Below are 17,593 nucleotides of genomic sequence, written 5' to 3' on the forward strand. Positions count from 1 at the left end.
GGAGCCACATGGGGATGTCAAGGCAGAATGCAGATTGATTTAAGCCTAATCTTAGGAGGGAAACATTAAGTCTTTCACCATTAAATACAATATTAGTTGCAGGTTTTGTACCCTTTATCATAACGAGGAAGTTCCCTTCCGTTCTATTCTACTCTATTCTGTTCTATTCTATTCTATTCTATTCTATTGCTGAGAATTTTTATTAGGAATAGTTGTTGGATTTGACAAATGCTTTCATTGCTTCTATTCAGGTGATCAAATGGCTTTTATTTTTCAGTCTGTTAAAATGGTGAATTATGCTGATTGATGTTGGAATGATAAGCCAACCTTATGTTCTGTAATAAAACCCTACTTGGTCATGATGCATTATCAATTTAATGGTTGTAATAAAAAAGTCAGATAATAACAAGTATTGGAGAGGATGTGAAGAAATTGGAGCCCTCACATACTGCTAGTGGGAATATAAAATGGTGCAGCCGCTTTGGAAAAATCTGTCGATTCCTCAAAAGGTTAAACAAATGACTCGACAGTTCTACTCTTAGAGAACAGATGTCCACACATAACATATGAAAAATAAAACATGCTCACACGAAAAGTTGAACAGTCAGCGCGGCCGATTGGCTCAGCTGGTTAGAGCGCAGTGCTCATAACCGAAGGTCACCAGTTCGATTCCCACATGGGCCAGTGAACTGCACCCCTCACCCCACAACTAGACTGAAAACAATGACTTGACTAGGAGCTGATGAGTCCTGGAAAATCACACTGTTCCCTAATATTCCAATAAAAAAATTGTTTTTAAAAGTTGAACAGTCCTTAACTGCATAACAACATTTTGGTCAATGGTTGACCACATATGTGACGGTGATCTCATAAGATTATAATGGAGCTGAAAAATTCCTATTGTCTAGTGACTTTGTGGTCGTCATAACATCATTCCTCGTGTGTTTGTGGTGATGCTGGTGTAAAATCTGTGCTGTCAGTCATATAAAAGAATAGCACATTCAATTATGTACAGTACAGAATACTTGATAATGAAAATAAATGACTATGTTACTGGTTTATGTACTTACTACACTATATTTTATTGCTGCTTTAGAGTGTACTCTTCCTACTTATAAAAAAGTTTGCTGTAAACAGGATTCCCTGTTACACCGGCAGCCGTCCCCTACATCTCGTGTTTACTCTGTCTCTTGATCGTATCATTTTCTCTTGTGCTGATTTAATCCCGTGTTGTTTTGCACAGTAACATGCTGCACAGGCCTGCAGCCCAGGAGCAATAGGCTCCACCACACAGCCTAGGTGTGCAGGAGGCTGGACCATCCAGGCGTGTGTAAGGTAAGTGCACTTTATGATGTTTGCAAAATGATGGAATCACCTAATAACTGTACATGAATATTCATAGCAGCATAATTTATATCCAAAAAGTAAAAGCAGCCCAAGTGTCTTTTGGCTGATGAATGGACAGATAAAATGGATAGATAGTGTTCCATACGGTGGAATATTATGTGGCAAAGAAAAGAAACAAAGTACGGAGACACGCTGCAATGTGGTTAAACCTTGGAAGGATTATGCTAAATGAAAGAAAGAAGCCAGTCACAAAGCACCACATAGTCTGTGATTCCATTTAAAAGAAACGTCCAGAATAAGGAAAACTATAGAACTAAAAACATAGAAAGAAATGGTTGCCTAAGGCTGAGGGATTTTGAAGGAAATGGGGAGAGACTGCTAATGGGCATAAGAGCATCTTTTTGGAATGATGAAAATGTTCTCAAATTGATAGTTACACAACTCTGAATAAACGAAAAACCACTGAATTGGACACTTTAAATTGGTGAATTGTGTGGTATATGAATTATGTCTAAATCAAGCTCTATTTTAAAAGAGAAACAAAGAGGCAAACATAAAAACAAACCTAGGCTCAGAGATTTAAAAATAACTGGCTTAGAGCTGGAATTTAATTTTTAATTTAGCTTGAAAATTTTGTCTTCTAACGAGAACATTTAGTCCATTTATATTGATTGTAATATTTGGGTTTATTCCCACCTTCTTATTGTGTGCTTTCTGTTCGTACAGCTTTTTCTGTTCCTTTTCTTTAGTGCCCCACTTTGAAATAAATGGATTTGATCCTCACTGAAAAAAATGTATTAACAGAAGAAAACCAAACAGATCTGTCTGCTTTGAGTTGAGCTGTGCCTTCTCCGTGGAATTCTGCCCACAGGTGCTGTCTTCTGTGACCTGCCTATACCACCCGTGATAAGACGAGGGCCAGATTTCTATGTGTATGGGGTTTCATTCTTCCTTCTGCTAGTTAAACAATTTTATTTCCTTTATCTGTTCTTTCAATTGTTCCCCTTAGTATTTTCATATTCTTACTTAGCATAACAAAGCTAAGTAAGTTCTATTTTGTTGTGTTAGACGCCCCCACATGAGACGTTATTACTGTTGTATTATGCAGTCCCTGTGTTTTGAATTTAACCACGTATTTACCATCTTTGCTCACCATTCTTTCTCCATCTCAGGCCTTCCCACTCTGAGACATTTTCTCTTCTACCTAGAATATGTTAAAAAAAAAAAAAAAGCTTGATTGAGCTAGAATCCTCATACCATATAATTCATCACTTAAATGGTACAATTCAAGTAATTTTTGGTATAGCCAGTGTTGGGCAGCTGTCGTCACAATCAACTTTCCAACATTTTTATCACCCCAGTAAGAAACCCCGTAACCATTGGTAGTCATTCCATATTTCCCCTGAAGTCTCCCAGCCCTAGGTAACCACTAATTTATTTTCTGTCTTTATAGATTTGCCTATTCTGGACATTTCTCATGAGCTGAATTACACAATACGTGGTTTTCTGTGACTGATTTCTTTCACTTAGCGTAATGTTTTCAAGGTTCCTCACATTGTAGCATGTATTAGTACTTCATTCTTTTTTATTGCCAAATAATGTTCCATTGTATGAATACACCACATTTTATTTATCCATTCATCAGCTAAAGGACATCTGGGTTGTTTCCATTTTTTTAATGAATAATGCTGCTATGAACATTCATATGTAATTTTTTATATGGATGTATGTTTTCATTCCTCTTGGGTATATACCTAGGAGCAGAATTGCTGGGTCATATGGAAACCCCATGTTTAACATTTTAAGGAACTGCCAGGCTGTTTTCCAACGTGGCTGCACCATTTTATATTCCTATCAGCAATGTACGAGGGTTCTGAATTCCCTGTGTCCTTGCCAATCCTTGATATTCTCTTTCCTTCTTTATTTTAATTTTATTATAGCCATCCTAGTGGGTGTGAAGTGGTATCTCATTGTAGTTTTGATTTGCATTTCCTTGATGGCTGATTGCACTGAGCATGTACTTCAGGGATTTATTGGCCATTTGTATATATTCTTTAGAGAAATGTCTATGCCCTTCGCCTATTTTTAAATTGGGTTACTTGTCTTTTTACTATTGAATTGCAAGAATTTTTTATCTATTCTGGACACTGATTCTTTATCAGATATATGATTTGCAAATGCAGTCTCCCTTTCTGTATTTGTCTTTGCACTTTCTTGATAGTATCCTCTGAAGAACAAAGTTTTAAAATTTGATGAAATCTAGGGCCAGCCCGGTGGCTCAGGTGGTTAGAGCTCTATGCTCTTAACTCCGAAGGCTGCCGGTTCGATTCCCACATGGGCCAGCGGGCTCTCAACCACAAGGTTGCCAGTTCGATTCCTCGACTCTCGCAATGGATGTTGGGCTGCGCCCCCTGCAACTAACAATTGGCAACTGGACCTGGAGCTGAGCTGCGCCCTCCACAACTAAGACTGAAAGGACAACAACTTGACTTAGAAAAAAGGCCTGGAAGTACACACTGTTCCCCAGTAAAAGTCCTGTTCCCCTTCCCCAATAAAATCTTTAAAAAAAAATTGATGAAATCTAATTTATCTATCTTTTCCTTTGTTGCTTGTGCTTTAGGTGATGTATCTACCTAACCCAAGGTCATTATGATTTATACCTATGTTTTCTTCTAAGTGTTTTGCAGTTTTAGCTCTTACATTTAGGTTTTTGATCCATTTTAAGTTGATTTTCAAGTGGTATAAGGAAGGGGTTCCAACTTCATTCTTTTGCATGTGGATATCTAGTTGTCCCAGCACCATTTGTTGAAAAGACTATTTTTTTCCTTCATTGAATTGTCTTGGCATAAATCTAGTTTATTTGGCATAAATCCCTTTTGCATAAATCTAGTTTATTTCTGGATTCTCAATTCTTCCCCATTGATCTATATGTCTACCCTTATGCCAGCACTATATTATCTTTTTAGTAAGTTCTGTAGTAAGTTTTAAAATGAGGAAGTGTGAGTCCTCTGACTTTGTTCTTTTTCAAGTTTGTTTTAGCTATTCTTGGTCCCTTAAATTTTTGTATGAATTTTAGGATCCATTAAATTTTAAGATCAGGCCAATTTCTGCAAAATATTCAACTGCAATTTTGATAGAGGTTGCATTGAATTTGTAAGTCAATTTGAAATTTAGCATGATCTTAACAATATGAAATCTTCAAATGAATGAATAAAAGATATATTTAGGTGTTCTTTAATTTAGTTCAACATTTTATAGTTTTCAGAGTACAACTTTTGCCCTTCTTTTGTTAACAGTATTTCTCAGTATTTTGTTCTTTTTGATGCTATTGTAAGTGGAATTATGTTCTTAAATTCATTATTTAATTATTCATTGCTAATATATGGAAATATGATTAATTTTTGTACATTGATCTTGTATCTGCAAACTTGCTGAATTTATTTATTAGTTCTAATAGTTTTTTTAGTCAATTCCTTAGGTTTTGTACATACGAGAACATGTCATCTGCCAATAAAGATGGTTTACCTTCTTTCTTTCCAATCTGGATGCCTTTAATTTCTTTTTCTTGTCTAATTGCTCTGGCTAGAGCCTGCAGCACAATGTTAAGTAGAAGAGGTGAGAGCAGACATCCTGGTCTTGTTCTTGACTTCGGGGTAATGTCCTTCAGTGAGATCTGTTGGTGGCAAACCCTCTCAGTTTTATTACATCTTTGTTCTTATAAAAATAGATTCATTAGAGAATTCTAGTTAACAACTACTTTATTTCAGCAATATGAACTTCAGATATCCTAAAAATATCATTCTGCTCTGTTCTGAATTGAATCGTTGCTGTTGAGAAGTCAGCCATCTGCTTAAATGTTGTTCCATTGGAGGTGATTTTTTTGTCTCTCTCTAGCTGCTTACATCCTCTCTCTCTCTCTCTCTCTCTCTCTCTCTCTCCCTCCCTCCCTCCCTCCCTCCACCACCTCCCCTCTGCTGGTGGACTTTATACATATGGATTTCTCTTCCCTATCAGTGCTTAGGAATTATTGGTTTTTCTGAATGTAAGTTTTGCTATCTTTCAACAATTCTTGAACATTTTTAGTTATGATCTCTTAAAATATTGCCTCTTTCTTATACTTTCTTGCCTTTCTGTCTAGCATTCTAATTAAACATGTTAGATGCTCATACTCTCTCCTCCACATCTTTTTACTTCTCTTTTAATATTCTCCAACTCTTTTTCTCTTTGAGCTGTAGTCATAGTAATTTCTGCAGCTCTATCTTATGTTTTACTCATTCTGTCTTCAGCTCTTTATAATCTCCTAGTTGGCTTTGAATTCTGCAATTTCAGGGATTATATTTTTTATTTCTAGAAGTTGTATTTGATTAATTTCCAAATCTAGTTAGTTTGTATGGGCTCTTGTTACTTGTTCATATTTTTATGTGAGCTGAAGAACTTCATCTCCAGCTTTATACTTGTCTCTATTGGGACTTTATATGTAATCCTGTGTTATTATTTTTTTATGCATATTCTTTAAGGGGTGCAGCTCACAGTACCCCATGTGGGGATCAAACTGGCAACTTTGTTGTTATTAGCACCACGCTCTAACCAACTGAGCTAACCGGCTACCCCAATCCTGGGTTATTTTAATAATAAAAACACCAATGAAAACTTGCAATGTGCATTGTGAAAAGCAAGGTGAGGTTGGGTAGATAGGGGGTATGTAGGGAGGGTATATTGCATTATTTCCCAAATTTAGTGGACCAAGTATCCTCACTACTGTTAATTTATTCTTTTTTTTTAATTGGGGAATATTGGGGAACAGTGTGTTACTCTAGGGCCCATCAGCTCCAAGTCGTTGTCCTTCAATCCAGTTGTGGAGGGCGCAGCTCAGCTCTAAGTCCAGTTGCCATTTTCAATCTTTACTTCCAGGGGGCGCAGCCCACCGTCCCATGCGGGGATCAAACCAGCAACCTTGTTGTTGAGAGCCGGCGCTCTAACCAGCTGAGCCATCTGGCCACCCCTGTTAATTTATTCTCGGTGGTTGTGGCACGTGTATGTGTGTCTCTTAGGAATGAGCATTCTATAGGCAATGAAGATGGACCCAAATTCCCTGTCCTAGGGCAGGGTCCTGATGGTATAACCTCATTTGCCATCAGAGGATAAGCCTCACACTCGTCCTCTGAGGCAGGTCTGATTATTGTCCTTGTTTTAGAGATGAGGCCCAAGGAGATAAAGGCCCTTGCCGAGGGCCACCCAGCTGGCGAGTGGAGGAGACTGGCTGAGTATGCATTTGGTTGGCCGGCTCAGTCTCTGGGGCCAGAACTGCTTCAGCAAGGCAGAGCCGCCTCCAGCTGGGGGGAGACGGGCAGGCTGAGTGTGCTACGCGTGGAGCTGAGGACCTTCGGGTCTGTCCCAGGGGACAGCCCCTCCCCCACCCAGGATGTGTCATATTCTCAGGGGCAGCCAAGGGTGAAGGGTAAGCAGGGCCTGGGGTGGGGTGGGACCAGGGAGGGTGACGTCACCCCCACTCTTAGTAATGCTTTGGCAGAGCCTGAAGCTCCCACCTTGGGAGGGAGAGGAAGGAGGAGGGGCAGTGCTGGAGCCAGCAACTAGGAGGCTGCCAAGTCCATCATCAGGAATGGGCACTCTGCCAGGAGCACCCGAGACCAGGCCTCCTGGGGAGGGGCGCCTCTCGTAGAGGAAAGACATTTTCAGAGTCCTGGGAGGTGACTGTAGACAGTGGTGTCCACATCAGATTGCATGATGTTTGGACCGTTTGTCTGTCTGTCTGACTAGCGAGGCTAGTGGCCAGCTGTCCCTTGATCAATGCCCGACCGTCTGATGGCTTAACCATTTATTTTTCTCACTGGTTGGTGGACTATAGGATTTATGTGACTGACAGTTGGAGATGTCAGCAGGGACAGGCCAAACCTCTGTCGACTTCCATGAGAGCTTAGGGTACCCTCCCACAGGTGCCTGATGCACCTTCCCCCCACCCCCACCCCCAGCACCCAGGGTCAGGTGGAAGGAAGGGAGGCCAGGTGCTAGAGGGACAAAGTTGAGTATGACAATGGCCTGCCCTCAAGGAGCTTGCATCTCGGAGGGGAGATAGATTCACATCCATGATGAATGGAACCGGATCCTTGGACAAGTTGGACCACAGAAAACATACATGTGTCAGGTACTCTGACCAGCTCTGGAGGTCTAGGCCCATCCTACCCACCGCAGACACGTCTCCTTCTGCTCATCCCTAGCGGGTAGCAGCCTTTTTTTTTTCATTTAAATATTTTATTAGGGAAGGGTAACAGGACTTTATTGGGGAACAGTGTGTATTTCCAGGACTTTTTTTTATTGGGGAACAGTAGTGTTTTTCCCAGGACTCATAAGCTCCGTCGAAGGCAAGTTGTTGTCCTTTCAGTCTTAGTTGTGGAGGGCGCAGCTCAGCTCCAGGTCCAGTTGCCGTTGTTAGTTGCAGGAGGCACAGCCCACTATCCCTTGCGGGAGTCGATCCGGCAACCTTGTGGCTGAAAGGATGCACTCCAATCAACTGAGCCATCTGGCCACCCGTGAGCTCAGTGGCAGCTCGTTGACTTCATTCTAGTTGTGGAGGGCGCAGCTCCCTGGCCCATGTGGGACTCAAACCAGCAGCCCTGTTGCCCAGAGCTCGTGCTCTAACCAACTGAGCCACCCGTCCGCCCCTAGCAGCCTTTTTCTGACCCTTTTTGATTTTCCTGGTGGGAGTCACTATGTCTAGGCCACGATGTGCCTGAGCCACTAGAGACACAAGTTACTATTGTTTCACGGTCCATGGGAAGCCGCTGACCAAGTCCAAGGGAGGGGCAAGGACTCCCACCTCTCCCGCTTTGTAAGGGAAGAAATCCAGCACCCTTACATCTCGCTCCAAAGAAATCCTTTTACAAAATCTCTCACCTTCTGTCTAGCCACCTGACCCTTTAACACCCTCTGCATGGTGTGCCGTTAACCTGCGTTTGGTCCAAGCTTCCACTATGACTCTTGTTCCACCATGACCCCCACCCTGTCCCCAATCATGCTTCTCCTCCAGGATCCCCAGGCCCATAAATGGGACTTCATTATACTCAGTTGCCCACGCTGGAACCTGGGAGCCTTCTCTGAACCCTGCTCTCTAACCCTGATCAGACCCCTTGCTCTGTGGACTCACCCATCTTAGGGTGAACAACTCGTTCCGTTTGCCCGAGACTTTCCAAGTTTAGCACTGACAGTCCCACACACCCCGGGGAATGCCTCAGTCCCAGGCAGAGCTCCAGTTGGTCACACCACTCCCTCTGCCCTGCTACAACTGCTCCAGGTCAAGGTACCTCTTGTTCAAACAACTGGTGTCCCTGCCCCAACTCAAGCCCCTCCAACCCATTCTCCACACAGCAACAGGAGTGATTCTTCAAAGATGAAAATACGATCACGCCACTCGCCTCTGATTGTCAGCCCCTAATCCTCACTTGCTTGGCCCTCGCTCACCTCTTATCCCTCCTCTCTACCCTGACCCCTAACTCTGCACTCCCTGCCCCAGCCAGTTCCTGGAGGAGCATCTCATACTTCTAGGCCTTAGCGCATGCTGTGTCCCTTCTAGCGCCCGGCTAATTCTGCTCATTTCCATAAAACCCTTGACTGTCAATGATGGCTCTCTGTCTCCTGCACACAAATGTTTCCTCTCTCTCCAAACAGCCTGAACTCTAAAGACATAAGCAGGTCTTGTCCTGCCTGGAGCTCTCTGATGGCTGTTGGTGAGTTTCATCTGACCCTGCATGGTAGGAATGACATATGCAGACACACTGGAACTTACCCATTCATTTCTTGAGCACCTACTGCGTGCCAGGCACTGTGTTGGCCACTCAGGATACAATGGTGAAGAATCAACAACATCCTTACGCACATTCAGGAGCCCTACAGTGTAGCTGTGGCCACACACACACATACATACACACACACACACACACAGGCTTGAACAAAGACCTCAGCTTGAAATAGCTTTCTTGGAAGCTGAACTTCGTGAGAACCAAGATCAAGGCCAACACCGAGCAACATGTCCCTCCCATTGCCTTCCCACCCTTTTCAACCCCTCTCCGTGCTCCAGGATATAGTCCGAATGCCTTCACTGAGTTCTAGTCTTAATGCCTACCATGTAACTCTACATGGGCCACTTCTCTTCTGGACCATGATATGAATTGGGGAATGCTGACCATTACCAACCCCCTCTCCCTCCACCAGACCTTCAAGAGCCAGGGGGCGCTTCTTCCAAACCAGGCCCATTGGACTTGTCACAGGCCCAGGGCTTTTTCTGACTGGGCTTACAGTAGAAAGTGCTGTCCCCACCCCATTCTCTCGCAAATAGGGCAGACAGAGGACATCACACATGAGTGTTCACCAGAGGTATCCTGATTCACAGGACCCTGGCGTTAGCACACATGGGCTGCAGTCACCTTGCTCTGTCTTCTCCAAGTGGTCATTGTGAGGAGGGAGTCGGAACGCCATCCTTCTGGGCCACCACTGGCAGCACCCCCGACACTCACCTCCTCATTTCCAGCACTCAAGGCTGGCCACAGTGCCATCTTCTTCAGGAAACCCTCCAGGCTCCTCTCCCTGTTCCTCTCCTCTCAGACAGGAGGACACTCCTGGCTCCAACCCTTTGTGACATGTTGGTAGTGTATCTGCTCCCCTCTTCTGCCGGTTTCCTCTCCAAGCTTTGCTTTAAGCCAGTGTTTCTCAACCTGCCCATGTATCCAAACTGACAGAGGTGCTTGTTGAAAGCACAGATTCCCAGAGTCCCTCATACTCAAGGAACCAGAATCTCCACAGGTGGGACCAGGAAGCTGGAGATCGATGAAGAGGCTCAAGTGATTTTTAAATCAGGCAAGTATGCGGCACTGCTCATAAAGGACCATAGCCCGACTCCTTTTCTTCATCACCTTATTTCATCCTGGACTGAGAATAGGGTCCTTTACATTTATCTATTCATTCACTCATTCATTCACTCACTCATTCATTCATTCAACAAATATGTCTCAAATGCCTTTTATGTATCAGGCATTGTGCTCCAAGCTGGGGACAGGGCAAAGAACAAGCCAGAAGCCCTGCCTGCCTTCAAGGAACTAAGAGCGGAGCTGAGCAGACACAAACCCTAATCAGCAACTACAATTAACTGTCAGGAGAACAACCCCCAGAACTGGGCATTGGCAGTCTGTTCCACATCAGGCAGTGGGTCTAAGCCTGCCCACGTGCTGACTCGTTTAGTCCTGGAAGCAGCCTTATGAACTTGGGATTATTATTACACCCATTTTTGAAGGGAGGAGCTAAAAGGTTAACTCACTTGCTGATGGTCAGACAGCTCAGGACGCAGAGCCTGGCTCTGAACCCGTGGCCCATGTGTGGGTGGAGGACAGGCTGTTCTGAAGGAGGAGCAGGTTAGGCAGAAGACCAGAGGGAGGAGCAGGACTCATTTCTGAGGGGATAGCGAGGCAGAGGAATTCAGGGCACTAAGGGAGTGAGGGGCTGGCAACTTACTCCAAGACATCAGGCAAGCAAGTGTGGAAGAGTGACCTGAGCAGTGGCTGATGAATCTAACAGGGCATCCAGGCATTTGTGTCACCTCCTCTGGAAGGAGGCCAGCAGCCATGAGGCTGAGCCCCATGCCTGGCTGAGTTCAAATGCCCCGTGGCCATCCCTTCGCCAGCTGTGTGACCCTGGGCAAGCTATTAACCTCGCTAAGCCACATCAGTTTTCTCATCTGTAAAATGGGGATGATGCTAAGAATTCTTAGGTCTTAGTGTTGTTTGGGGGAATAACTAAGATAATGTGTGCTAAGTGCTGACACCTAAGAAACATTAGTTGTTAGTGTTTGTGGGGTGTGGCTCTGAGTATTCTCTCCAATTGAAAGATGAGAAGATAGACGGCCAGAGATGTAGAGTGACTTGTCTAGGGTTTCTCAGCCCAAGAGGGCCCCAGTGTAGGATCTTTTCAGCTTCCAAGTTGCCCCAGGAGAGGGGAATTTGTGTAGTTGTGAGATACAAGTTCTTCCTGTTACCTCGAAGACCCTCAGGCTTCCTAGCCTCTCACCTTGGCATTTCTTCTGCTCCCACAGACACCTGCTCGAGCTCCTGGGCCATACAAAGGCTCCTAGCTGCTAGCTTCTCATTAGGTGGGGCACTGGATGGGGCCTGCTGCCAGCCTGGAGGAGGCAGCCTTGGCAGGGAACCTTTGGGAGGCCTGTGGCTAAGCCCCCACTCCGGGGTTGTGATCACTCTGAGTGGAAGAGACAGCCCCGACTGTCCCTGAATTCCCCGTTTGTAAATAGTTCAGCCAGGAGGCGAAGGGCAGCATGCCCAGTGCCTGGTGCGGGAAGATGGCTGCAGTCCAGCAGCTAACCAGAGGGGTGGGGCAGGTGGGTGGGGATGAAGGGAGTCTGTGACTTGTCAGCTGTGGACACAGGAGAGCAGGATGGAGCCAGTGCTTATCTCTGCCTTTCCAGCACCCGCCACCTCCTCCTCGGCCGGCTGCCACTCACAGACCTTGAGCATCGTGGTGTCGAGAACCTGGCCAGCTCTTGGAGTTGGGGGACACTTTTTAAAGCCCCTACTCACCTTTCTTTCTCCTCTCCGCCTCCCTGCCCCCTACCTGTCATTTACAGGGAACATTTCAAAATCTCTTTTTTAAAAAACGCCACAACTGTGGTGATAAAGTAAGAAGAGGACCTTCCTGAATTCAGCCGAGACTGGAACAAAATCCTGTCCCGGCCACTTATTATTTAGGTGGTCTCAGGGCAGGCACTGCACTTCTCTGGACCCTCAGTTTTCCCATCTACAAAGTGGGGATGATCCTAATGACCCCAATGTTCCTGTAAGGATTATGTGTGTTGAGTGAGGGCCTGGCATGCAACAGCGTCCAGGAAATGTCACAAAAGGAAGAATGCTATGGGAATCGGTACATGACAGGCGCTCGATAAATATTTACTGATGAAATAAGAGGTGAAATGAAAAAGAAATAAATGATCCCAACATCTGTGCTTTTGTCTTTCTTTCTCAAAGCACATGGGAATCAGAGGCATTGGCTGAGGGTGAGAGAAGAGCAGGGTGAGATGCGACATAATTCTTGGGGCAGGAAGGCTGAGAACATTCTTAATGACGTCAGCTCCTGTGTGCAGAATACATTACGCTCTCTCAAGTGTGCTGGCTTTCTCTGACATTGAGGCTCCTCTGGAAGGAGATTCAGAAGTAAGTCCACGAAGACAGGCTTTAGGTTTCAATCTTGTCTCTGCCTCTTCCTGTCAGGCAGCCTTAGACGAGACCCATGTCTTCTTCAAGCCTCTGTTTTCTTGACCAGAAAGTGAGGCTCTGAGTAAGAACTCGGTGGGTCAGGAGGTTGGAGCCCCATGCTCCTAATGCCGAAGGCTGCCAGTTGGATTCCCACATAGGCCAGCGCCAGATGGCTCAGTTGGTTGGAGCGGGTCCTCTCAACCACAAGGTTGCTGGTTCGACTCCTGCAAGGGATGGTGGGCTGCGCCCCCTGCAACTAACAACGGCAACTGGACCTGGGGCTGAGCTGCGCCCTCCACAGCTAAGACTGAAAGGACAACAACTTGATTTGGAAAAAGTCCTGGAAGTACACACTGTTCCCCAATAAAGTCCTGTTCCCCTTCCCGCACTGCCCCCAAAAGAACTCTCAGAGCTTCTGGGAGGATTCAATGAGGTCGTCTATGTGGAGAGCTTGGCCCTAGACCTGGTGTACTCGGCCCTCTGCAAATGAGAGCTGTTATTATTACTATCTAAGATCATCATGGTATCAATTAGTTAGTGCTGTGTAATAACTCCCCCCAAACATAGGGACCTGAAACCAACACCATATATTTAGCTCACAATTCTGCATGTCAACAATGCAGTTTGGGCTCAGCGAGGTGGGTCTTTGGTCCTCCTCTTGCGTCTGTGGTTGGCGGCAGGTGAACTGCACAGTTCTGCTTTCAAGGCGGGCTGGCTGCTGGCTGGGGTGCCGAGGAGACTGGGCCACTTGTCTTTCATTCTCCAGCAGGCTAACCTCGGCTTGTTCACGTGACAGTGGCAGGGTTTTGAGAGAGAGTGAGAGCGAGAGCGAGAGGAAGGGCGCAATTCCTCTTGAGGCTTGGATTCAAAATTGGCCCAGTGCCCCCTCCCCCACAGCAAGTCACAAGGTAAGAAGAGTCATGGAGGGACTAGCTGCGCAGTCATGTGGCAGAAGACATCAATATGGGAAGGGGGATAGCGAGATCATTTCTGCAAACAACTCACCACAGTGTAGCTAATTGGCGGACACCTGGCACAGGAACCAGGTCGCCTTGATTTCCAGTGCAGTGACCCCACCTCAGCTGCCTGTGGGACCAGCAGCAAAGCCTGTTGCTTTCCCAGGTGGCTGCACTGCTCCATTCTCCAGCCCTGGTCAGAGCCAGGTTGTCACCTTTAAATCCTTTTCCCCTTAGGAGATGGAGACAAGACTCCCCACAGGACCCGTCACAGGCATCCCACCCATGGAGTCACGGAGACCTGATGACTCACATTGCCTGTAGCAACCCCATGTCCTGTGCTTATGTCAGTCCTCAGAGGGAAATACACACAGCACATCTGGACACCCCTCCCCACAGGGCAGCCCTGGTGTCTGCTCAATAGGTAAACTATCCCGACGAGGTGTTTTGGACCATCACAGGTGATAGGTAGTACCCTTAGCCGCCTGGAAAATGTTTTCCTGCTCAGGTTGAATTGGCAGGAGGCCATGTCAGTTCCCCGCGGGGCTAGGAGGTGCCTGGTTCTCATTTCTATTCAGTTTGATTGGTTTCTGTGCGTTCTCGCCAAGTCTCGGCCAGGCAGCCCCCACAGTGTCCCGGGCAATGACATGAGGTGTCAACAGCCCGTCTGGGACAGGCTTCTTCCATCTTTTGTGCATTTACTGGTGGGTAGAGACAGGATCTTGATCATCTGATCGGACATGGGATACATTTTCCAGTTTCTGTTTGTGTCTCCCCCTCTACACTGACAGCTCCCCGACGTCAGGGACCTTGTTCACTTTGGTTAGCCCCAACTCCTTCCACAGAGCCTGGTATATAGAGGGTACCTTATGGTTATTGCACGGATTGGTGGATCGGGTTTGATTGAGTGTGCCTCCTCAGAAAGGGCCCACCTCCTCCACTCCTTCTCTGAACCACGGTCTGTATTGCCATTGGCCTTGAGGCCTAGGGGAAAGGACACTAGACCCAGTGCCACAGGCCCCGGGGCCAATCCTGACAACGTGACTGGGGACATGAGGCCATCATGTACAGTCAGACTGGTTGTTTGCTGCCAGCTCCAGGGGAGCCATTTATTTAGACTACAATGTGAATGACTCCTCCTGGGTTTGTACAGCAGGGCAGGCCTGCAGCAAATGACTTAGCTTCTCCAAGTCTTGGTTTCCACACCTGTAAGGGAGCAATCATGTCTACTTTGCTGATGTGTGAGGGTTAAAGGTTGACACTAAGTAAATGGGGGCTGTTGTGATGGTAACGTGATGACGCAGAGGAAGGAGGCAGGGTACGAGCGAGGTGCCCCATCAGTGCCTGCCGGTGACTCTCTCTGTCCTCTTGCTGCCCTGCCTGCCCCTTTGCCTGCTGCCACTCATGAGTCACCCTGCAGAGCTGGCCCAGCTCTCATTCCCAGCTCCTCCTCTGTCTGGGGTCCCGTTCCCGGCATGGTTCCCCCTCTGCCCCGCCCTCCCTCCTCTTTGTGGGCTCCCTCAGGTTCTCAGCCTGCCCTCTGGGGAAGGGTCTTTCTCACACCCGTCCTGCCACACTTGAGGACATGCACTCCTCCTGGCCCCTAAGGCCCTGAGTCCCCTATGAACCAGGACCAAGAGGGTTGGCTGCTGAGGTCACAAGGTCCCTGTCACCCTGGAAGGCCCAAGCTGGGCTCGCCCAGGTGTGTGAGGCAGGGGCAGAGGCTAGACCCCTCACTACTGTCAGCTGCCACGAACCCCCTTTCCACTCCCACAGCCTTCCTGAGGCTGCTGGGCTGTCTCCAGCTCCTGCCTTCCATTCTCCCCTTCTCTCCAGGCCCTCTGCACTTGCAGCTATTCCTGCCAAGCTCCCACACCCCCAGTCTCCTGCAGGAAGCCCATTCCTGTCCCCAGGGGGTGCTGCTTCCCTCTTCTGAGGTAACACAGGGGGCGGGGAGGGAAGGGGCCTGGCTCAGGGCCTGACATTGCCCTACTCACGAAGGCAGGTGCCGGGGAAATGACTTCAGAAGGGGCAGCTGGGGTTGGGGGGGGGCGCTCATTGCTCAGGTGTCCTCTATCGGGCCGTCCTACCTGGCTGCACCTTCCCCAGAAGTTAGGAGGCTCCTCCCCACCGGCCAGGGGGCTGGGCTCAGATTTCTTCAGTCCCAGCCTCTGGGACCAGCCAGCAGTTCCTGCCCTGGAGGCACCAAAGTTCTCTGCCTGCCTGTTCCTGTCCGGGGAGGGTGGGGAATCCCACCGAAGCCAGGAGCAGCCCTGGGAGCGAGCTGCACTGGGAAGCGGCTCACTCTGCACACATCCCCCCTTACTCCCCACAGTAACCCTGGGAATCAGGAACTACAATCCCCATTTCACAGAGGAGACTAAGAGAGGTGAAGTCACTCTGCCAATCGCTGTTTTGATTTTCCTTTTTTTTCTTCTTTTTAAAAAAATTTCAGTTGGGAAGGGAGTTGCCAAGAGAATAGCTGATTCTGCAGTGTGGCTAGAAGGGAAGGGGGCTGAGTGATGAGTGCTTCCACCCCCTTTCCTGTTTGTTCCACTTGCTGTTCATTATTCTACTTCCTTCCACAGGATGCCAGAGGCTTAGATGGGCCTCAGGGGTCCGGCAGCAACACTGAGCATGGGCTGTGCTGTCAGCAGTTGGCCGTTGTTTGCATGTGTATACTGCGTGTGTGCATGTGTCTATTGTGTAGGTGTGTCCAGGTGAGTGTGCAAGACTCCCTACATTCACCAGAACACAGGTGCCATGTTGGTTTCTTCACTGCTGTACTCTCAAAGTGGCACATAGTAGGTGTCCATTAAGTATTCATGGAATGAATGAGTGAATGAATGAATGAATGAATGAAGAAATGAACCTTAACCCACAGGTTGCAAAGACCCCAGACTGTAGCCAGATAGTTGCCCTGAGGCAGTGTGGCCACATAGGTCTCTGTCCCTCTTCGGAAGAAGGAGGTGGTGACAATTCTAGCCTGGGAGTGTTGGCCTGGTGGCCGGACACGCCAGTGTCGTTAGTGCACCCCCTTCACCCTGCTGCTCTTTGGCCTGGGAGACTGGCTCATCTGGAAGACCCCAGGACAGGGCTGGAGGGGGCTCTGCTAGGAAACAGGTAGGACTGGGGTTGGCGGCTGAGGTGCTCTGCTAGTGCAGGCCTGGAACGTTCCAGGCTGGAAGACATTGGCCTTTCCTGCTCACCGCTGGCCACAGCTTAGTCTGATAGGAGAAGAGCTGGGATCCCTCACACCTGCAAATGGACTGAGCTCTCAGGGGGGTCAGGGCGTGTGTGAGTGTGCTCACATGTACGCACGCACCCACATACATGCGTGCACATACATGCGTGCACATACATGCGTGCACATACATGCGTGCACATACATGCGTGCACATGCACACGTGCAAATACATGCGCGCACATACATGCATGCACATACACGTGTGCACATACATGCGTGCACATACATGCATGCACATACATGCGCGCCCATGCATGCGTGCACATGCATGCGTGCCCACATACATGTGTGCACATACATGTGTGCAATACTGGACTTACATTCAGTGGTGCTCACGCATACAGTCAATTATTAAAAGACTGAAATATTTCTCTGCTGGTTGACAACAATCCCCCAGGCCAACCGTTAGGTGGCCTCGCATCTCCGGCCAATCCACACAGGAGTCCAGCTCAAGTTGGTTTCCATTCCCTTTGGTCAGGGTCCGCGTCACACAGCCCCTCAAAGTCCAGCTTTTTAGACACTTCCAGAGCACTGCCATTGGCTCCCCAAAAGACCAGAGCGCAAGCTGGCACCCACCTATGCTTCTTGCTTGCTCCAGGGAGCTGTAGGTGGGCACTGCCCAGGGGCACCCTTGTCTTCTTCTGCCCACTTCTCAGTAGCCAGGCCACCGTGAGCCCATGTACAGACCTCTGAACAGCATGTCCCTTGGCCTGGACACGGGTGGAAGAAACGGCAGCCTAGAGGTGGCCCCGACCCCCTCCCTACCCCCTCAGAAG

This window comes from Rhinolophus hipposideros, assembly GCF_964194185.1.
Source record: "Rhinolophus hipposideros genome assembly, chromosome: 10".
In the NCBI taxonomy this organism is placed as follows: Eukaryota; Metazoa; Chordata; class Mammalia; order Chiroptera; family Rhinolophidae; genus Rhinolophus; species Rhinolophus hipposideros.